This window comes from Rattus norvegicus, chromosome 2 (genome assembly GCF_036323735.1).
Source record: "Rattus norvegicus strain BN/NHsdMcwi chromosome 2, GRCr8, whole genome shotgun sequence".
In the NCBI taxonomy this organism is placed as follows: Eukaryota; Metazoa; Chordata; class Mammalia; order Rodentia; family Muridae; genus Rattus; species Rattus norvegicus.
The window spans coordinates 144,068,830-144,091,973 of NC_086020.1; the positions used below are offsets into that span (position 1 = coordinate 144,068,830).

General features: G+C 42.1%; 2 protein-coding genes across 5 annotated transcripts in view; one reads left to right on the forward strand and one right to left on the reverse strand.

Annotated features, from left to right (window-relative positions):
* The window catches only part of Rpl12-ps2 (ribosomal protein L12, pseudogene 2), an 852,478-nt gene that overhangs the window by 134,429 nt on the left and 694,905 nt on the right, over positions 1-23,144 (reverse strand). The gene's annotated exons all lie outside the window — the stretch shown is intronic.
* The window catches only part of Rnf13 (ring finger protein 13), a 134,995-nt gene continuing 119,547 nt past the window's right edge, over positions 7,697-23,144 (forward strand). For 3 of the 4 annotated variants that reach the window (XM_063282535.1, XM_039103124.2, XM_039103125.2), the window contains exon 1: positions 7,697-9,213. The gene's annotated coding sequence lies outside the window, so the exon portion shown is untranslated. The remainder of the gene's footprint in view (positions 9,214-23,144) is intronic. The other variant, NM_001109444.2, reaches the window with a different exon arrangement.

The following is a 23,144-nucleotide window of genomic DNA, read 5'->3' on the forward strand; positions in this document are numbered from 1 at the left end:
CATTATTTTGTATTAGGAGGTGTCTTAGTTAGGGTTTCTATTGTTGTGATAAACACCATGCCAAAAGCAACATAGGGAGGAAAGCTTTTATTTTGCTTACATTTCCACACCATAGTTCCATCACAAAAGGAAGAGGAGTAATTCAAGGCAGGAACCTAGAGGCAAGAACTGGTGTAGTGATCATAGTGTTGAGTACTGGACTGCTCCTCATGGCTTCTCAGCTTGTTTTCTTTTTCTTTTTCTAAGTATTATTTTCCAACATAAGATTTTTATTTATCATTTGGGAATTTCACATCATGCACCTCAATCACTCGCTTCTGAGTCCTCCCATGTCCCCCCCTTCCCCCCACACTCTCAGGACTTCCCCCATCAAAAAAGAAGAGGAGGAGGAGGAAGGAGAGGAGGAGGAAGAGGAGGAGGAAGGAGAGAAGGAGGAGGAAGAGGAGGAGGAAGAGGAGAAGAAGGAAGAAGACAAAGAAGAGGAAGAGGAAGAGGAGGGAAAGAAGAGGAGGAGGAGGAAGAGGAGGAGGAAGAGGAGAAGAAGGAAGAAGACAAAGAAGAGGAAGAGGAAGAGGAGGGAAAGAAGAGGAGGAGGAAGACGAGGAGAAGGAGAAGGAGGAAGAGGAAGAGGAGGGGGGAGGAGAAGGAGGAGGAGGAGGAGGAGGAGGAGGAGGAGGAGGAAGAAGAAGAAGAAGAAGAAGAAGAAGAAGAAGAAGAAGAAGAAGAAGAAGAAGAAGAAGAAGAAGAAGACGACGATGACAACAGAAGAAGAAACAATTTTTGTTACCCATATACTCACTGGTGCATGGTCAAACTCCCAGTGGCTAGCCACCTAAAGAAAACTTAGTCCTTTCCTTCCCACATCCCTGCCAGAAGTCGTCAATTGTGGAGACCTACACTTCAGCGTTCTGATCACACCTTTTTAAAGTTCTTTTTGGTGACCTCTTTTTTTTTAGACTGTTACTTTTTGGGGATGGGAGTTGGGGTGGGGGTAGGTATTGTCACAGAAGGCAACAAATGTTCCCCCTTCTCTGTAGTCATTGACACCACTGCAAAAGTAGTTTCCTTGCCCTTCACAGTCAGGGGAGCACAGATCCTGAGCCTCTATGATTTCTGACAAAGCACAGATTCTGAACATTCACATGGTCTCCAGCATCAGCATGAGCTGATGACCTCCACCTGGCCTCCTATGGGAGCTCAGACTCAGGACATCAATAGGGAGCTCTGCTGAAGCACGGCCACAGACACCATCATAGCCCTTGGTGGCAGAACAGGCCATGGACTACATTATGGACCCTGGTGGTAGCCTGGCCCATGAATATCAACATGGCCTTGGGCCAGAACACAGAGTACAAGTGTATTATAGACATTAACATGGCTCTGTGTAGCAGCACAGCCCACTTACAACAACATGGCTTCAGTCGGCAGCATAGACCATGAACATCCACCTGGCCTTAGATAGTAACACGGGCTATGGACATCAACATGGCCCCAGCTACATCAGGATGACAGACCCAGACATGGCCCTTAGGGTCAGCATAGGCCACAGACATGAGTATGGCCTTAGGTGTCTGTACAGGTGGATGTACAGGCCACTCATATCAACATGGCCTCGGGCAGTGGCACAACCTCATCGCTCTTGGTGGCAGCAGGGGCTTAGTCGTCAACACAGCTCCTGGCTGCAGCTTCGACCACAGATATCCGGGTAGACTGTGATACCATGGACTCTGGGGACAGCATGGACTATGGGGGTCTTTAGAGGAGGTCCGTAGCTGCTCAGAGTCAGCGTGATCATGTGGGTGGACCGCTTTTTCGGGGACTGAGTCTGCGCAAGCTTCAGGCTGCTCCACACCACTCTGTCGGCTCTACCGGGCAATGATATGTTCCTCCATCTACTACGGTCTTCTCTCACACCTGTTGTGGCTGCCACATAGCTAGTTCTAGCTCTCTCTGCACATACGCTCCGTTCCTCTGTTTCCCCATTTCTCCATCAAATGTTTGTTCGTTCGTGCAGGGTCACACAGCACTTTTGTTTTCCTAAACAGCTTCACCCACGTCAAGCACTAATCAAGAAAATGAGCCACAGGCTTGCCTACGGGCCAATCTGGTTGAGACAGTTTCCAGTTGAAGTTTTCTCTGGCCAAGTGACTCTAGCTTGTTTGAGGGTGACATAAAACTAGCCCACACAATATAATTGCCCTGAAGTGAACTGCTCTATCAGAAAAACAATATTTTTAGTTTCCCCACGTAATTCTAAGTTGTTTCCCCAAATTTTTGCTACTACGAGAACATATTACATCATATGGATTTTGCCTGCCTATTTTATATCATTTTGCAACACAGATATTGCCTTTGTTTGAATGCCCTAAATAACTAGTTATAAAGTTGAAATTGTGTGTCAGTCATCTTAGATATTATAAACGTGAGATTCCCCCCCCCCCCCCCCCCGATCAATGGTAGCCATCCTGCAAAGGTCCAATATCCCATAAATCTCCCTTACCTTGTAAAACGTTTATTCAAATCATCTAATCTCCTCTACCTGGTAAAACTTTTGTTTACATAAATACCCCATTGCATTTCCACAATTTGATGGCCTGGAATGGCTAGCCTTTTCCTTCATTTTCTTGCTCTGATGCATTTAAGACTAGCTAATTGGAGTCTGTGAGGTCAGACCCCAGCAAAAGGAGACTAGATATAGTCACCAAGCGAGCTTCCTGTCCCGATGTGTTCACTAACCTTGTTTGGGTTCTGGAACACCCCATTTGCAAAAAGAAAGTGCATTGGTCAGCTACTTTCACTTTGTCCTTTGTGTAACCCAGAGTTTGTCCTCCCTCCCTCCCTCCCTCCCTCCCTCCTTCCTACCTTCCTTCCTTCAGGACACCCAGGGCCACACAGAGAAATCCTGTCTCAAAAAACCAAAAAAACAAAAAAAAAAACCCCAAAAAACAAAACAAAACAAAACAAACAAACAAACAAAAAAAAACAAACCAAACCAAGCCAAATGAAATCAAACCACCAAAAATAAATAAATAAATAAATGAAATAATAAATAAATAAGGGAAGCAACTCATTTTTCCCAGAACAATGACTATGTTTTAGGCATTAAGCTTAAAGACGTACTTTGTGTGATCTTTCTCAACTCCTTGAAAAAATATTATCGAAAATCCCTTCTGATACCTTTCTTTCTGTTTTAAACTTTTCAGTATCCACCTTGCAAAGTTGTTAATTTGAGTCTTGGGCTAATTTCCTAAGGCATTTAAAAAAAATAACTTGTTTGTGCTTTTCAAGATGTTCTTTTCCAAACACAAATGGTTTCTTTATGATGGTTTTTTTATGAGTAATTTGTTTCCTCATTTATGTTTTTTAATATCTCAGTGGGAAAAGAAATTGCTTGCATTCTTTTGAGTATCGAGTGAGGATTATTTCCATCCTATTTTACACAAATCCTTTGGTGTCTGATCATGCTGTGGTTGCTTTTGTAGGTAGGAGGGTCTACAAGGATGGTGCGTTCACAGCGTCGTCTGCCCACATGTTAGAGCCACCGATGGCCCTGCCAGCAGAATCCCCCCAGGCACATCTGTCTTTTGTCCATGGTCCACTTCTACTTTCCAGGGTTTCCACAACCGCCACCCGCCAAGCTTTGTGACACATAGCAAAGGGGACACATTCAGGAGGAGAGACCTGCCTGACCATCTCAGCATGAACACACAAGGAGCTGAATGAAGCAAGTGGTGGGAGTAGGCTGTGATGGAGTGGGTCTTTCCTGCTTTTCTAGGCCAGACATAATGACATCCATACAACAAGCACCTGCAGAGCAGAAAAGGATGGGTGAAATCTTGCTGCTCACAGTTTGCTCAACGGAAACTTAAATTTCCTGCTTTCTTTTCTAAAAAAATGTAAATGCTTGTTCTTCCCTTATAACAGGACGCCTGAAACAATGTTCGCGCCTTTTAACCCAAATTTGTTTAAAGCTTTTGCAGTTTGTTTAAATATTCTTTTAAGCTGCATGCAGAGAAACCATATTGGGAGAAAGTGTTTGAGGGTCGGAGAAAGTGTGTGAAGGTGGGAGGAAGTGATTGACTGTGGTTGGTAATGCAAATCATGAAAGATAGAGGATGTGAAAAACAGAAACTTAGATGGTGGGAAAAAAGGGATTTATCCTTTCTTAAACTTAAAGAGATTTGTATAAGCTTCAAGGAATCCACTCAAACTCCCACAGGTCAAGCCAGCTACCTTGATAAACATTATTTAACCCCTAAGTAGTAAAATAATGCTAACTACTTAGGCCAGTTTCTTTTTCACAGATAAGCTGTCACTGCCTATCCCAGGTACATAATTGACATTGTGGCTTTTCCTCAGCTAGTTCAACTTCCTTCAGCAGGGTTGAAATTAGTAACTCTGAACTTTCCCCTCTGCATTCCTTAATGCAACAGCGACTTTCCACTTAAAGAATTCCTTCCAGGGTTCCCTCAACATCCTTGCCTCTTTTCTAGACCTAAAATGACGGACCACTGATATGGTCAATGGTTAATATGGGCGTTGCCCATCTCCTCTCCATACCTGCAGTGACTGATCCACAGCTCTGTTGCTATGAGGAAAGGAAGTCGAGATCAGCCATCAAGGAGATGAAGATTCCGATTCCCCAGATGGAGCAGAGAAGGTCCTAGATGCTCTCAATCATCTGTAGCTGGCTGACCAGTAGAGACCCACTGTGCGTGCAGTATCTAAAGAGATAATCAGAGTCTGGTATACTCTGGGCTGAGTTCTAACTCGTGATACAGCTACATTTTCTTGGGGGAGATGGCCCTTCTCAGGCAGATTAGTCTATAGAGGCTTTGCATAGGGTGGTTTGGCTAAAAGATTTGTCGTGGCCTTGATTTTGGGCATCGCAGCCTTAATAGGTGTGATTTCTAGTTTTGCCTTATCCACTACATCCTTAAAGAAATTCACACAACACATCAGGTAGATCAGTTATCCAAAAACGTATCAATAGCATTCATGATCCAGGAAAATATTGACAGAGGACTTTAGGATAGACTTAATGCTTTAGCGGAACAGTCCTATTTATGGGAAATTAAATTCCAAATATTAAGATCAGACTTTCAGCGCAATTCACTGTTCTGCTGGGTTTGTGTAACCCCCTTGGAGTATAATACCTCTCAACATGACTGGTCTAAAATTCAGATGAATTTCACTTTAAAGGGGTATTTTTGGAACAATTCTAAGTTGGCCTTGGATACGGATTCCCTACAGCATAAGATCATAGATATTAATAATTCAAAAGTGGGATCCACTTCTATTGAGGAAGTGTCTATAGCCTTTGGCTCTGCTGTGCATGAGTTCACTTCTTCTTCTTGGAGACTTTGCTGATAAATGGAGGATTTGCAGTAGGTTTATTCTGCCTGGTTCTGTTTTTCCTTCCAGTGTGCAACAAGCAAGTTCAGCGCTCAGTAACCACACCCACCATCAACATTCACACAGTTGAATTAAAACAGAAAGGGGGAGAAGCTGATCTGTGTCGGGGACAGAGTGACATGGCTCTGGCCCTGGGATAGAGCCCTAGTATGAACCCTCAAGAGTGTTGATGGCTGCTCTAGGCTTAAGGCTTGTTTGTATAATAATGTACATATTTCATATTCCTCTGAGTAGTGTCCTCCCTGTTAACAGTAATGACTCCCTGATAACCTGACAGCAAGAGTCCAGGAGTTGAAGGTGTGGCTAATGTCTCAGCAAAACAATAAACTCTGGGAGTCTCAAGACAGCCCTTAAGGCTATGGAATAGAGCTCTAGATTGAGTTCAAAATATAGAACTTCTCAACTATGCAAGATATTCATATAATTCATAATATGAATTATGAGGGGCTTCATGAATCTAAAGGAACAAAGGAACATTATGAGCCAGATTGTGAGAAAGATACAAAGGCAGGCAGATTCCTGAGTTCAATGTCAGCCTAGGACAGAACAAGGCTAGGCCCAGGTGTGGTAGAAATGCTCATTTCAGGGCAGGGTCTCACCAACTAGTTTATCATCTGTGTTTAACAAAAGCAGACACATCTCTGATTCTTTTGTAATGTTAGGAAAAAGAAACATACGCTTGCTGTCTCTTAGGAATCAAAGGGCTGGGGGTCACAGGATGCTGATTCATAAGATAATCAAAAGAAAACCTGGAATAGATAACTGAATTGACATGTAAATAAACTGGGCTTTTGGTTTGCATGAGATGAGCTAGCAAAAAGAGATTGTTATTTAGAAATTTTCTCTATCGAGAGCTGAGCTGTCTGGAGATCTCTGGAGAGCAACACAGCTCTTCAGAAATTTTTTCTTAACAAGAACTTGGTTGGAAGAGCTGTCTAGAGCAGGGCAGAACACACACACACACACACACACACACACACACACACACACACACACACACTGACACAGACACAGAGAGAGAGCAGCCTGGAAAACCATCTCAGAGCTCCCAGACTCTCCTTCTCTCAGAGCCCCTCTCCATGCCAAGCATATGAGAGCTGTTCTGATTCAAAACACACAGAGATCATGTCTCAAAGTAAAATTAAATATAAATATGAAATGAAAATAAAAGGGTTATTTTATGGCTATTCTTGGTTCTCAACTTGACCACATTTGGAGTTAACTAAACCCCCCCAAATGGAGGGCACACTTGTGAAGGACTTTTGCTTAATTTGAAGTTTGAAGATTCACTTCTAATCTAGAACTCTGAGGTAGGAAAACAAGCCTCTGAGCCAGATCTTTTAGTTGGGAAGACGTCTCTAATCCACATCTCTGGAGGTGGGAAGACCGATCTGGCCCACACCTTCTGCTGGAAGCCTATAGACCAGGGAAGAAGGAAGTTTGCTGTCTCTGCTTGCTTGATGTCACCTTGCTAGTGAGTCCGTTCCTACACTAGCACTTGAGCCCACTTAGGGATTCCAGTGTACTGAAGTCCAGGTGACACTACTGGATTCTTGGACTTTTTATTCATAGCCAGCCATTATTGGATTAGCTAGACAACAGCCTTTATTTACATCATTTAATAAATCCCACACGTATTAATATATTCATATATATTCATTCTCTAAGTTCTGTTAGAGAACCCTGGTTAATACACCCTCGAAACAGAAAGCCCAATTAAACACTTTCTTTTATAAGTTGCCTTGGTTATGGCATATTGTCACAGTAAATAAAGACAGTCTTATGTTTCCTGGACTGGCTTTGAAGTTACTATAAAGCTAAAGAGACCCTGTAACTTCAGATCCTCCTGAGTGCTGGGATTTTAGGCCTGCCCCATCACATCCAGATGATTTGTTTTTAGGAGGGAATAATTAGTGTGTGTGTGTTTTTTTAAATCATCACGTACTCTATTAAACTTTTCATATTCTTGAAAAACCACAATTGAAAATATTATTTTCCATTCTGTCTTCTAATTTACCTTCATTCAATACAAGGGGGAGTGTGTGTGTGTGTGTGTGTGTGTGTGTGTATGTGTATATATATCTACACACACATAATTACATAAATATATATGTATATATACATATATACACATACACACACACACACACACACACACACATATATATATAAATTAATCTGCCCAAGTGAAACACAAATACATTAGCTTACTTATTTCTAAGAGAACTATATATTTACCATGGTCTACAGAGCAGACTGAATACAGAAGCAAAATGTTCTTTTCTTAAAAGTCTTTATTTTTTTTTGTCTTTTTAAAAAAAACTTTTTTATATCATGGAAGAAATCTGATTTAATATAAAAATAATTTTGAGAGAATTTAGTTAAAAATGCACCAGAAGGTATCCCCTTTGCAAGTGTATGTGCAGTAGTTACCCTCATTTTCCTAATCTTGACCTTTATGACTTTCGTCAAAGCAGAATTACGAAGTTGTGAATGTCTTCTTCCCAATAAATGAAAAGAATACACCAACTATAGAATTGTGGGCTACACAGCTGAAAATGTTCTTGATGGTCTTTATTTTTCAAACTTGATTCTTTGTTTCTTGCCTTTTTATAACCCAGAGTTAGTGCTTGCTAGTCAAGAGCTCTGCCTGTGAACTCAATCTTCAACCCCTTACATTGGCTTTTTAAAATTGCTTGTGTGGTATAGGTTCTAGTTAAAAAGGCACACGGAAAAAGAGAACAGGAAATCTTTCTATTCCTGTTCCCCACCTACTTAGGGCTCCTGAAGCAAACGAGGCTATAAACTACTCATATCCCTGTTATAACCCAACCCCAAACCCAAACATTTTAATTAAATATTTGATGTCAGTATTATGGGCCTCAAAGATGCCTTATTATTTCAAGCTACAGTAGGACCAGTAGGGCATGTCAGAATCTTTGCATCAAACCGCATTAAAAACAAACAGCAGTAGTTTAGGAGCTGATAATGTCAATGGCCCAATAGGTCATTTAAATTCAAGCATTCTGCCTTTTCAGATTAGGGGGAGAAAAAGTATGAGGGGAACACTAGGGATGGGATTTTGGCTCTTCAAAAGGTGACAAGGTTTTTGAATGTCTGTTCTGAGGACTGAATCGCGTGGTTGGACTTTGGCTAGTCAAGCAGTGAGCTGATCAGCCCGGCTCCCTGCCAGGCCTCGTGGTTCGTGCCTAAACCTCCAGCGGCTAGCTCTAACCCGACCTGGATTCCAGTGCAAGGCGTCGCCCGGCGTTCCCCGCCTTCAGAGCCCGGCTCGCCAGAGGAGCGCAGGACATTTGGCCGCTCTTCGGCCTCGAATCGGTACGGGCCACTCAGACACACAGCCTCCACTAGGGTCTCGCTCTGCAAGCCAATCATCTGCCGACCAGGCTGGAACAGTCCTGGGTGGCTTCTCCACCGCACCCAGGGTTTCCAAAAGCGATCCCTCCTTCATCTTCTCGTTCCTAATAGGGATGATGGATCACGCGGTTCAGAACGACAATCAAAAACTGGGCAGTTCTCCCGACACAGCGGAGGCAGGCAGCGCGACTTTGCGAAAGGGGCGGGGCTGTGACGGGCAACGTCACAGCCCAATAGCGTCTCTTTACCTCCGAGTGTGGGCCAATGAGGCGTGGGAGGCGGGACTTCCGCTCGCCCGCTGTTGTGGTCCCTTCACCGACTTGCTTGGGTAGGGGCTCAGTGCGGATACTCAGTCATGAAGTCCGGGTAGCGACTTCTCTTGGGTGGCCGTGACCCTAGGTTCCGGGGGCCGGACTTCAGGTAAGAGTGTGGCTCCGCAGCGGTAGGCGGGGGTTGTCGGGCCTGGCGGGGAGAACACACCCACTCCGGCCTGGGTGCGGTGGCCGGCGGTGGAGATCGTGGGGCTCCTCGGCTTTGTGCTGTGACAGTATAGGCCCGTGTCGGAGACGAGTCCTTAGCACCCCATCCTGTGGGCTCGTAGGTCTGAAGTTGTGGACCGGCTGTAGATTTTGCTTCCACGGTCTCTTCCAAAGGTGCCCGTGACCTGGAAAGATACTTGGAAGACTTCTCTTGGTTCCAGGACTTTCCTCTGAGTCCTCAGCGAAAATACTCTCGGGACTGTTTTTTCTTTAAAAAAGAAGAAGAAGAAAAAAAAATCTCATCGCTCGCTTCCTTCCTTTCTCATCCACTCCCCTTCCGTAAAAGCTAAGCCTGCAGGCTTAGACGTGACCTTGCTAGGGCCACACAACTGCTTTTTTTTTTTTTTTTTTTTTTTTCTCTCTCCACCCAATCTTGGAAGTCCGAACTTTTGCAAGGACGCTTATTGAGTTGATCTGCCCCTAAAAGGGAAACAACTTTGGTAGCCTTTGCTGCATATTCTCTGCTTGGTTACGGCCATTTGCCCTATTTTTTTTTCTAATCTGGCAGTAGTTAATTTCCTTTAACTCCCGTTTTATCCTCAGTTTCAGCACCGTGGGCAGCTGCTAGGGGCAGATGTCTGGTCCCAAACCTGCCTGGGTGGTACTGCTTGCTCCCAGTGATGCAGCAGTTCCAGTGGAAACTGCGTTCCTTTCAGCAGTGCCGAGAAGACAGCTGCACTTTCTGATACAATACAGTAAAGTGGCCGTGCCTCCCAAGAGCCAGTAGAGACAGGCAATTTAAAGATTTAGGGAAGAGCTTTTCAGACTTTAATTGGCCACAGGGTCATTATTTATTTATTTGAGACAGGGTCCCTAGGTGTAGCCCAGACTGACTTCAAACTTGTCATTCTTTTGCTTCAGCTTACCCAGTTCTGGAATTACGGGACCATCAAGCTTTGTTTAAAGACAGTTTTCAATGAGTCAAAAAGATAACTCCATTACAGAGGAATGCAGCTGGACTGTGGTAGTTAAATAGGAGTTGAGTGTAGAGGGCCACAGGGATTCATTAATCTTTTTTTTTTTTTTTTTTTTTTTTTTGTAATTTATGGTGAAAGAGTCAATTTCAGGCACAGTTTTTGTTTGTTTGTTTGTTAATGTGGATAGTGAGGAAAATGTAAAGTGTATTGAAAAACTGTTTCCAAAGAGTTTCAAATTTGGGGATCAGACTAGACTTAACCCTCCAGTCTTCAGTGACTATGGGAAGGGCTAGTGGGATCGTTTGGTGAGTAGTAGAGATTGCTGTGCAGTCCTAATGATCTGGATTAGATTTCCAGAACCCACACAAATGTGGAAGGGGTGAACTGACTCCATAAAACTGTTCTCTGCTCTCTACATGAATCTTGTGGTATATGTCTTACCTCCCAAGTCATACACACACAATAAGTAAAAAAAAAAAAAAGAAAAAAAGAAAAAAAGGTAAAGCTGTGAAGATTAAATGAGATAAAATATAGTATGTCTGTACATAGTTAAGCTTCATTGAATTGATTATACAGAACTTCAGTCTCTGTATAGGGAATGTTAGTAATGTCGTAGTAGTATGTGTATGTTTTTCTCTGCCTTACTTGAAGTCAACATGATGTCTTGATGTGCGGTGTTAAGTAATGCCATGGTAAAAACCATGGTTAGGGAAATTGAGTATGGGAGGGTTTGGGGTTAACCACTCATTTGTCCTCCTATTTCTGTAAGAATTTTAGAGGAGCCTAGCTTGTTACTAGCATGCAGCCTACTTCCTTTGATATTTCTGCATCTGAGACTAACAGTTTATATCAGCTTTGGGGCACTAATTTCAGCAAAGTGAGGGTAGAGTAGGTGTTTACCTCTTGGGGTAGGTTTATTGAGTTGATCGAGACACTTTATGTTTTGTAGTTTTTATTAGCTGTATATTAACTGGCTTGATAAAATAATGTCATGTTAGCATTAGCTAAAAATAGTTGGCTTTTATAGTAAAGCTTATGACTTTGGACATTTTAAAATTAGGAAATAGTAATATATAGCTGAAAGAAAGTGAGTAAGCCAAAGTTGTGATTTCCACTGTTTGACTTGTTATTACTGAATAGTGCCACATACTGTGGTTTCCTGTGACACAAAAAGGGGAAGGCAGCTAGTAAGCATTGTTACGTTTCTCAGAAGAAACAGGATTGATAGACACGTGAGTTCATTTTAACAAAGCCTGTCCATGAATGATGGTTCTAAATCCACATATTCTGTAGATAATTATTGAACTCACATAAAACATAAAATTAATGTTTTATGAAGATGTTGCACCGCACAGAAATTGATTTGAGAAGAATGAAAGTATGTGGTTGCTATTGTCAAAATTTATGTCGCGGTGTATAAATAATACCTAATAATAAAAATAAGATTAGCTATGAGTCAAATAGGTTTCTAATTACTTTGTATTATCACATACAATTCTCAGATTCATTAGTATGGTAGATAATAGTACAATTATGACTTAAAATTTGTTTTTTTGTATGTGTACACATATGCTCACAGTGCATATGTAGAGGTTGAGGACAACTTGTGGGAGTTGTGTCTTTCTATGATGTGGGATCCAGGGATCAAACTCAAGTCTTCATGTTTGTCAGCAAATGTCTTTCTCTCTGAGCCATCTTACTGGTCAGATATATTTTTAACAATATAAAATAATATTTGTTGTTGTTGTTATTATTATTACTATTATTATTAGGGGAATCTCGCTATGTAGACTTGGCTGGCCATCAGGCTAGCAACAAACCAGAGTAAGAGACCCTGTCTCAAGGGAATAAAGTGTCAACTTATAGACTAATAAAGGGCACCTGATATCCCTCTTTGCCTTTTCAAGTCTATGCACATGTGTATATATGCATATATTACATACATCATAAGACCCCCATCCCCCATAAAATGCTATTGGGTATTTTGAGTTTTCCTTTGCTGTTGACTTTGAGAAGTTTGCTTAACTCTACATTGAGGATGTGGCTATTTGCATGATTGTTAGTAAGTGGAGGAGGTGTGGAGACAACAGTCCCTACCAGGACATGGTTAGAGCAAAGGTATAGAGGAAGAAAAGTCAAGGGAACATTTGCCAAAGTTGTATATTTAAGGATCAGGCTGATGAAGAAAAATGGTACTGATTGTGGAATCCTCAAGCACCGGGTTAAGAATTTTGCATGTGATTTTTTATTGATACAAATCCCTCTTTTATGAACATTAATTTGGCAACAATTAGTGTCCATTGGAGAAGTAGAAGCCATGAAATGAAGGATAGGCTTGACATAGCTAAAATGGCATTGGCAATTCACATGGCTGGGGCATGTCAGTTCTGGCAAGGAGGTAGTGATGTTATAAATGTAAACCAGGACTCTTCCTATGAACAGATTTTAGTGTACTGATGTGTAGGAGGAGACTGAATGATGGACCTTGAGAAGATGTTCAGTGTGTGAAGGTAAATGAATACTGTTAGCGCTGTCCTCCATGGACAGAGGAGCAATGATGCTCTCACCATGGGGAACTAGCCCGAACTGCCATTCCTGTTTGGTCACTGCACTGACTCAGCTCCTGAGTTGAGTCTCCCTAGGACTGAGAATCCCCGTAGTAGCAATGCTCTGATTGTTTTCCCTGTATCATATTTTATTAGTGTTTAGGGGCAACAGGAGGGAAATGAGTGGAAAGGAAAAGTCGCCTAACATATAAGGCTCCTCCCATTTCTTAAGAACAGTAAATTGGAGACTAGAGCTTCTCACATCGAGAATGTCGAAAGATGTTTTTTTCTGAAAGGCATTTAAACATGTGTTCAGCAACATTTCCGTGTTAAATCTTAAATCTTATTATAGCTTTGTTAACTTGAATTGATTATAGCAAAACCTTTATTTAGAGATGGGAAGGGACTTTGGGGGATGACAAAGAGGGTGTGCAGCTGGAAGAGTGTACTGTTTCTACCCAAGATTACACAGAGAAACGTCAAAGGGTAAGAAGGCTCCCTGGGATAGTGGGCAGAATGAATCTGACAAAATCCTATTGCCTTCCATTCTCTTGCTTCAGTTTTCTCTTTCTGTGAAATGATGATAGCAACAGCTTTGATTTGGAGTTGTTTTGAAAATTTGTTAATGTATGGAAAATGATAGACAGTTACAGAGGTGTTTGTGTTATCATTATAACCTCAGCTAATGGGACCTGTGGGAAGACAGAAGGTACAATGTTTGAAAGCCCTCTTTAACATCAAAAGGGTCTCTGGACTAAGTAGTAATAGATGGGCCTATAGATTTCTTTCTTTTACCAGATTTTCTAGGGCTTATGTGGAATTACTTGATTTTCAGTTAAGTTCTGAATTTTGTCAGTGACTTACATTTAGTTCTCTGTTGTAACTGGCCAGTCAAACAAAACTGTGTTTGTTGGTGAGCATGACAAGAGACCAGAAAGTTTGCATATATGAAAACATTACTTGAATTCTGCTGCTTGCATTTCTTTTCTTCCTTATTTTCCCCCAGCAGTTTTCACTCAACAAATATTTACTCAGTACCTGCTTTGTTGTGTAATGCTCTAGGCACTAAGTGGGCATCACTTAACTGAAGGGACAAAAACCCTTGTCCTTCTGAAGCTTGTCTTTATGTGGGAGAAATGTATGCCTTTTTAGTAATGGTAATTAGATGTTTTTGTACAGCTTGTTCAAGTCACACTACATAGATTAGAATGATATGCCAGGCAAATCAGAATGATTTGGTTGAGCAGAGCCCTCTGAAGGAGGAGATCATGTCTTCCTTATGCTTCTTCTCTTTTCTCTTCCCTCCCTGTACAGTGGCTTTCCCTTTGAACAGTGCCAAATGTAATGCATTCTGTTGAATGTTAAATTGTCCTAGCTCCAAATATACTATTGTTATCTCCTCTTAGACAAACATTAACGTCAGAAAGCTCTTAATGCACAGCAATGTAGGTGTGCATTAAATGCTTATAACAGGCAGGAAGAGGCCGTGCCAAAGCCGGTTTTGAAGGATATTTGTACTGCAGAAAGAATTAAGTGGCATGCATTTGCTAGATGAACAAAGAGAGGGGGGCTGTGAATAGTGTTTCTTGCTGATGTAGGAGACCAATGGAAATGAGGTTATTGGAGACAAAAGCATTAACATTAAGGGAATTTGGGTCTCATTGTTCACTGACAATAACAATTTCTTCTCAGTTAATTTTCTCATTGGTAAGGCAACTGGGATTTTTCAGCTTATAGATCAGCTTTTGAGATGTCTTACAAAGATGTTGCATTAATATTTGGCTTTACTAGCATAGATAAAATAGAGCTGATTATAAGCTTCTGTTGACTACAGATCAAGCTGAATAACCACTTTTGGTTAACTAAGTTAAGTCGAAGGCTAGGTTTCTACCAGATCAGGATCATGTTTTGATGCTGTTTACTAATGACCTGTGGACCTTCTGAAAGCACAGTAAACACATGTGGTTACTTTATAACTGCCAGCTCTCACATAGAGGAAAACGAGCTGTAGTACTTTATCTAGCTTTAATACTAGGTCACAGTAACTCTTCGCCCTTTTATGTTTATTCAGTAGTCACTTGCATCATTTCCTCGTTTGAGATGCTAGATGAATCAGAACATGTCAGTCCCTGATTTGAGGACGTTTAAAGAAAAAGGATCCCTAGCATAATGGGGTTCGTTTGGTTAGCGCGTGGTGGTACACACAAGGAACAGCATGAGAGGCTGGGGTAGACAGAGTTCATTGAGGCAGAAAATAAGAGAGCATGGGGACAGCAAGGGACCGTGTTGAGGGAGGACAAGTGGATGTGGAGCTCCTGTGCTGAATCCCAAGCTAGTTACAAACTGCTTTGACATCCGTGTGACCTGCTATGGAACTTTACACAGCAAGTAACATGGTCAGGCACTTTGCTTTTTCCTAGGACATATGAATTATGTATAATAGTAAGTTTCATTATGATATTTTCATTCATTCTTATTAAGTGTGTTAAGCATATTCATTTTCTATTGCTCTCTTGTCTCCCCCCTTACTTGTTGAGAGAGTTTTTTATGTCATTTTGCCTTCTTACAAGGCAAGACTAGAAGAAGACACTAATGCTGTTTCAATGATTATCATAGACCTTTAAGAAATCACTTTTAATTGCAAAGTCTATAAAAGATTGTTAATATCATGTATATTTTATTTTATTTATTTTTTAGGGTGCTGATAATCATGAAACATCCACACATTAAAACATGTAAATGTGCTTAGCCATATTTGTCTAATTAAAAAAAAACAGCAAACTTTGGGACACTTTTATTCACTAATGTATGAAGACTTCTCGTTGGGTAAAGGAATTTGATCTAGAAAAATTTCTAAGGAACTTAGAAATGTGTTAATGTTTTGTTACTTAAATGTTGTCTAGTTAAGTTCAGTATATAATGATTGAAATATCTACTTAAAGTTTGCAGAGGGAGTGCATTCCACTGGGAAAGAATTCTGTTGAGCTAATGAGAGATGACTATTTCTGTATGAAGCACTGAGAGAAAGCAGACATTGGCTCTTAACTTTACTTACTTAAAACACCTCATTAGTGTTGAAGATTGTCTGGTTACTGTTCTTGTAATTTCCATGTGTGACCTTTAGGAAGAAAGTGCTATATACTTCTAAATCATAAATGCTAATTGTTTTTTAAAATTGATATTGACCTAAGAAACTTAACCTCTTAGGAATTGGGAAAGTGGTGTAGTGGGTTAGCACTTGCCCTGGAACATGAGGACCTGAGTCCCAATTTGTAGCTTCCATGTAAGAAGCTGAGCATGGCTGTGAGTGCCAAGGGGAGACTGTGAGCTTGCTGGCTGGGCATCTTAGTTGAAAAGGCAAACTCTTAGTTCAGTGAGAGAGCCTGTCTCAAGTTAGTAAGTTACAGGGTGACAGAGGAACACAACATATCCTCTGCTGGCCTCCACATATGTGTGCACATGTTACATACCAGCACACTAAAATGCATGTACCCCATATGCACACAACCCCATATACCCAAAAGATCTAACCAATTAAAACAAAGCAATTCAGTGGCATTTTGTATGTTTTCATTGTTGTACACCCCACTTTTGTTTAGTTTGAAACATTTTTATCACTTCAAAATAAAAATCCTAAACCATTAGCAGTTACTTCTTATTTTCCTACTATCCTTAACCATCCCAACTACTAATAATCATTTCCTTTTCTATGTATTTACTTACTCTGGGTAATTTATATGGAATCAAATGTTATATGATTGTTTATGCCTGGCTTACCAGTACTTTTTAATGCTGTATAATATTCCTTTATAAACAAAACCAATTTATTTAATATTGGTGAATATTTGGATGGTTTCAACTCTTTACCTGCTATGTTTCGTGTTTCTATTAAATGGGGATTTGTTTGAGTACCAGTTTTCATTTCTTTAAGTGAAATTGCTTATGGTAAGCCTGTGTCTAGGTTTTTGAGCACTTTGCTGTTTTTCATATTATCTAAAAAATTCTTGTATTTACTTTGGCAATGGTGTTGTTAATTTCTTCACATTTCTTGTAGCATTTCATATTTCTTTCTTTGTTCATTTTTTTTAACCTTCTTTGCTCAGTGTATGTCCTTGGTATATGCTGGTACATGTTTGTGCATATACAGGTAAGACTGAGTATGTACGATGCTGGTCCCTTCTTTAGTTTCTTTCTACATCAACTTTTGAGACAGTCTCTCACTAACATGTCACTTGCTGGTTTACCCAGCAAAGCTGGACAGTAAGCTCCACAGTCTCCCTGTTTCTGTCTCCTCAGCACTGGGTGTAGTTGTGCATCACCATGACCATCTTTCCAAGTGTTGGGTATCTGAACTTAGGTCCTCATATTTGTGTGGCAAGCACTCTATCTACTGATCCATCTCCAGCTTCCTCTCTCTCTCTCTCTCTCTCTCTCTCTCTCTATATATATATATATATATATATATATATATATATATATATATATGCTCTAAACCTGGAACTGAATTCTAGTCTTCTGAAAGAGCAACAAATATATATATATATATATATATATATATATATATATGTATATATATATATATGTTGTTGTTTTGTTTTGTTTTTTGGAAACAGGGACTCATTAGGCCTGGAACTAGCTGTGTAGACCAGGTTGGCCTGGATCTAAAGATCTGTTAGTTGCCCAAGGGCTGGAATTACAAGTGTGCACAGCTATGCCCGCCCTCCTGTGTTTTGATTAATGCTGCTTTGGCATGAATGGACTTGGACATCTTTTCACACACTTGCTTGACATTTGCGTATTTTCTTGAAGTATTATCTATTTAAGTCCTTTGCCTTTTACAGTTTATCGTTTTGATATTGAATTTTTTTTTTTTAAAGATTTATTTATTTATTATATATAAGTACACTGTAGCTGTCTTCAGATACACCAGAAGAGGGCATCGGATCTCTTTACAGATGGTTGTGAGCCACCATGTGGTTGCTGGGAATTGAACTCATGACCTCTGGAAGAGCAGTCGGGTGCTCTTAACCGCTGAGCCATCTCTCCAGCCCTGATATTGAATTTTTAAAAAGTGGTTTATATGGCTGGGCAGTGGTGGCATACTTCTGTCATCCCAGCACTCTGAAGGCAGGGGCAGGTGGATCTCGAGTTCAAGCCAGCATTGTCTACAGAGTGAAATCCAGGGCAGGCAGGTCTACATAGAAAGAAGCCTTGTCTCAAGAAAACCAAACCAACCCGGTCTCCCCAAACCAAAACCAAAACCAAAAAAGCTCAAACAAAAACACCCGAAAAGATTTATGTTGTTTTTGTTTTTTGTGTGTCTGTGTGTACATGGTGCCCTTGGAGCTGGAAGAGGGTGTTGGATCCTCAGGAGCTGGAGTTACAGGTTGTGGTGAGCAGTCTGAAGTGGATGCTCTAAACATGGAACTGAATTCTAGTCTTCTGAAAGAGCAACAAGTAGTCTTAATGATTGAGCTGTCTGTCTAGCTTCTTTCTGGACTTCGGATGTGAGATCTGAATCAGATATATATATGATGTACATTTTTTTTGTCCATTTGGGTGTGGCCTCTATCTTAATAATGTTCTTTGACACATAAAGGTTTTCAATTTGAGGAAACCCAATCTGTATCTGTTTACTCATGCTTTTGGTGCTGTTTCTAAGAAGTCGTTGCTAACATGGAAACTTCTTACATCTTTTAGCTCCCTCCCTCTCCCCTCTCCCCCTCCTCCCCTCTTCCCTCTTTCTCTCTCCCTTCCTCTCCCCATCTCCCCTCTCCTCCCCTCACCCCCCTCCCCTCTCCTCCCCTCTCCCCTCTCCCCCTCTCCCCTCTTCCCTCCCTCCTTCTCCCTCCCTTCCTCTCCCCCTCTCCCCTCTCTCCCCTCTCACCCCTCCTCCCCTCTCCCCTCTTCCTTTTCACCCCCTCTCCCTTCTCCCCTCTCCCCCCACCCTTCTCAGTATATAGTTGGCCTGGAGCCTGTTGCTGTGTAGACTAGGCTGGTCTAGAACTCAGAGAGTTCACCTGTCTCTGCCTCCCAACTTTTGAGGCTACAGGTAACCCATGGTTCCTGGCTTATTTTTCCTTTTGAAATTAGATTTAAATATGCAGCACAAGCTATATGAATTTAGGATGTTTTCTGCATGGAATTTACAGGTGTGCACTGTCATAATCTGGTCTGAACCTGTATTTTCTTCCAGGAGTTTTCTCTTCTGTTTTGGTCACTGATCCACTTTTCTGTCGTTGTTTGTTGCAGTGTCAGTTAGGTCAGAGGTTCCCTGTCTTGAATGTTGAGATCCTTTTGTTCCAGTACCCCTGGCTGAAGACAGTATTCTCTGGGCTCTGCACCTTTTAAATCGGTTGTTTGCTCTATGTGGGTACATGGGCGAGGCTCTGCTGCTTTACTCTGTGTACCTGCTCACAGAAGCACCATTCAGTTGTGATTATTGTAGCTTCGTAGGAAGGAAATCCTGAAATCCAGAAAACAGTGAGGTTAGAAAAGGATACCATCTGAAGGCACACTTCAGTAACCTACTTCTCACCAGGCTCCTCCTCCTACAGTTTTCGCCACCTCCCAATATGGCAGCACCGGGACCATCCTTTCACAATGCAGAGTACTGAATGTCATGCCATCACAGCGAGCTACCAAGCTAGCTGCCACAGTACCACACCTTTCACACATGAGCCTGCCTGTGAGGGACATTTCTTACTGAAATTCTCATTTTGTCCCTGGCTCCCCCACAGACATGCCTATCTCATAGTGCAAACTGCATTTAGTCATCTCCAGGAGTCTCTGTATCGTTCTATAGTCTGAACTATACTCTGAGCTTCAAGCAGACTGCTAGTTGTGAACCCCAGTAAAGTGAAAAAGAGCGACTATGGGGCAGTTAAAGTTACTGTGTCACAACCCCCGTTAAAAAGGGAGGGGTGCAGACATGGAGAGGTGGCCTGAAGCACAGCTGAAAACAACAGGGCAAAGGTTGAGTCCTGTAGTTCCATGTCTGGCTTCTGGACACACACACAGTGAGAGTCTTCAAGGACTAGGGCAACTCTGCCTTGTAGCTTTGCTGGCTCCAGGCCCTGTGGCCTCTTCACTGAGCCAGCTCTAGTGCTGCCTGTCTCAGTAGACATTCTATCTTCCTGTGATTTCTCACTTCCCAGGATCTCCACTGTGTCCTCCTCCACTCACTCTCACCGCCTCACACATTGTCCTCTTAGTGTTTGCCTTCAGGGACTTTGACTTGGTTAAACATACCTGGCTTTTGAGGTTTTCTTTAAAGTCTGAGTGGATGCTTTTCTGACCCTATAACTATTGCATTCTGCATTGCTATAAAGCCTGCAACACACGGATGATTCCAGTGTCTGGCAGCTTAGGCAGTATCTTGGCCTCCTTGGACTAAGAGTTACCACTGATTGCCTGGGTGCTGAATCTAGGAAGCAGTTTCCTAGGCAGCCTTAGGAAAGCAGGCATCCTCAAGCAAAGGCTTTCAAATGCATTCCTCTTACATGATGATCCTGTGATGGATGGAAGATGGCCAAACCTGAGTTGTCCTCATGTTATTGTCCTGTTAAGTTCAACTTCTTGGTGCTTGGGATCATTCTTCTTTTCTGGTCAAATTGCAAGTTTTCCAATTCTATTTTACCCCTTGTTCCTAATGTTCACTATCAACTTAGTAAGCAGAGAGAAATAATACTCTGCCTAAATGCAGGGCTGTGTTGAAATTTCCTGTGCCAGGTCAATTGTCACCTTTAAATTGAGTCATGAACATGGTCTCACCCAAGCCTTGGGCAAAGTGTTGATGAGTTTTTTTGCCAGAATATTACACACACACACACATCTACTTTCCAATAGAATTGTCTTTTCTACTTAGGAAATAGTTTTTATTATGTGCATTTGTATTTGCATTTTGAATACCAAAAAGAAGCCATGTGCTGTTGTGTGTTAGTGTTTGCATCCCCGAGTTGGGATAGCAGTGAGTGAAAGCAGCAGGTAGGTGGGTGTGAGGGCAGGTGATGTCCTCCAGGGTTTCTGCTTGTATGCAGGCCTCAGTTGTCAGGGCCCTTAACTCTACAAGGCCCTTAGGTCTGTGTAGGCCTAGTAAGTGAGGATTCTTTAGCCACATCTTATGAATACTGCATATAACAATAGGTATTCTGCAGCAATTCCCTGATGATCTCTGCACACCAGTATTTCCTTGCTTAGACTGGAGACTCTGGTTGTGTCTTGCTTTCCTGACAGCTTTGAATCAGCCCTGTGTGGACCACCTTCTGAAATTATCTGTTGCCTAATTTTCTTCCACCATATGCATTTGAGGACTGGACCCCAGCTTTGGAGAAGGATCCCCCTTTATGTTTATCCTTCTGGGGCTGTCAGTCTTAACCTCTTATCATAATTTATTTATTTACTTAGTTTTTTGAGACAGGGTCTCACAGGTATCTATATCTGGCCTGGAACTTTCTATGTAGGCCATGCTGACACTGAACTCACAGAAATCTTTCTGCCTCTGTCTCTGCCTCCTAGGTGCTTGGATTAAAGGCCATTTCTGGTTATCTTTTTCATAAACTATTAAGAACAGAGTTGTGACTCATGATTGAACACACTTGCAGGTAGTGCATGTGTACTTTGGTAAGCACTAACATTTATATAGCTATGAAACATTTGTATAGCATATTTATACAGTATGAATTTGACAAACATGTCTGTTATTCTCAGCGGTTTTCTCAAGCCTGATGGTCCCACTCTCCTGCTCTGTACATCTGTATCTTATACTTACTATCATACATAATTTAGTGTATTGTATGGTTTCTGTATCCTGATATAACTCACTGATGGAACAAAATTGGTACTTGGAGTAGTTCAGAAGACCTAAAAAAGCTGAGTGGTTTTGTTTGTTTGTTTGCTTGCTTTTGTTTACTCTTGGGTCTGCGTGCTGAGCCATTTGCCAGTTGGGATTGGGATACCAGTGACCATGGCATCACAGTTACCTAAGCTTGGGACTGTAGCTGATTGAGACATGCTGTCTACTGATGCATGTGCCTGCTGCTTTCGTTCTCTGTGGCAGTCTTACTCATTGTTAGAACTACTGTATGGAATAGAGTATTTTAGGGGTAGCACTGGGGAAGTGGTTCAACCATTGTGCACGTACGGAGGAGTGAAGTTTAGTTCCTAGTGCCCATCACTCACCTGTGTACTAGTTCCTGCCAGTGCATTAGTTACTTTTCTATTGCTGGGATAAAACACCATGATTAGAGCAACTCATGGCAGGAAGGGTTATTTTGGCCTATGGTTCAGAGGGGTAAGAGTCTAGCATGGCAGGAATGCATAGCTGCAAGTGGCAGGCAGCAGGAATGGAGGCTGAGAGCTCACTCACATCTTCAACTGCAAACAAAGCAGAGAGGACAACTGGAAGTGGCACAAGGCTTTTAATCTCAAAGTGTGAATCCAGTGATTAGCAAGGCTGCACCGTCTAACCTCCCCAAACACTTCTGGCCTTGGTGGGCAATAACAGCATGTATATGGTGCACATACATATAGGCAAGCACTCATGCATACATATAAACAGAAGTAATTTTTTTAAAAAGTGAATATTTTGTGTGTAATTAAACACTCATAATGGAGAAATTATTTGCTCAAGATTTGTCCTTTGCTTGATTTTTAAAAATATTAAAATATTTTTATTTATTCAGACATGTATACAGTTTTGACCATACTCACTAAAGCTTTCCTCATATTTTCCCTAGAACCCCCTCAACAGGTCATTTTCCCACTGTCATGTCCTTTTCTTTTTTTCCAATTCCACTGAGTAAAATTAGTGCTGCCTATCTGTCCTCCGTGGGGTATGGGCAACCTCTAGCAGCTACAGACCTGAGTCACCACCACCACCACCACATCCACCACCACCACCACATCCACCACCACCACCACATCCACCACCACCACCACCTCCACCACCACCACCACCACCACCACCACATCCACCACCACCACCACATCCACCACCACCACCACATCCACCACCACCACCACATCCACCACCACCACCACCACCACATCCACCACCACCACCACCACCACCACCTCCACCACCACCACCACCACCACCACCACCACCACCTCCACCTCCACCACCACCTCCACCTCCACCTCCACCTCCACCTCCACCACCACCTCCACCACCACCTCCACCACCACCTCCACCACCACCTCCACCTCCACCACCACCTCCACCACCACCATCACCTCCACCACCACCTCCACCACCACCTCCACCTCCACCACCACCTCCACCACCACCTCCACCACCACCTCCACCTCCACCACCACCTCCACCACCACCACCACCTCCACCACCA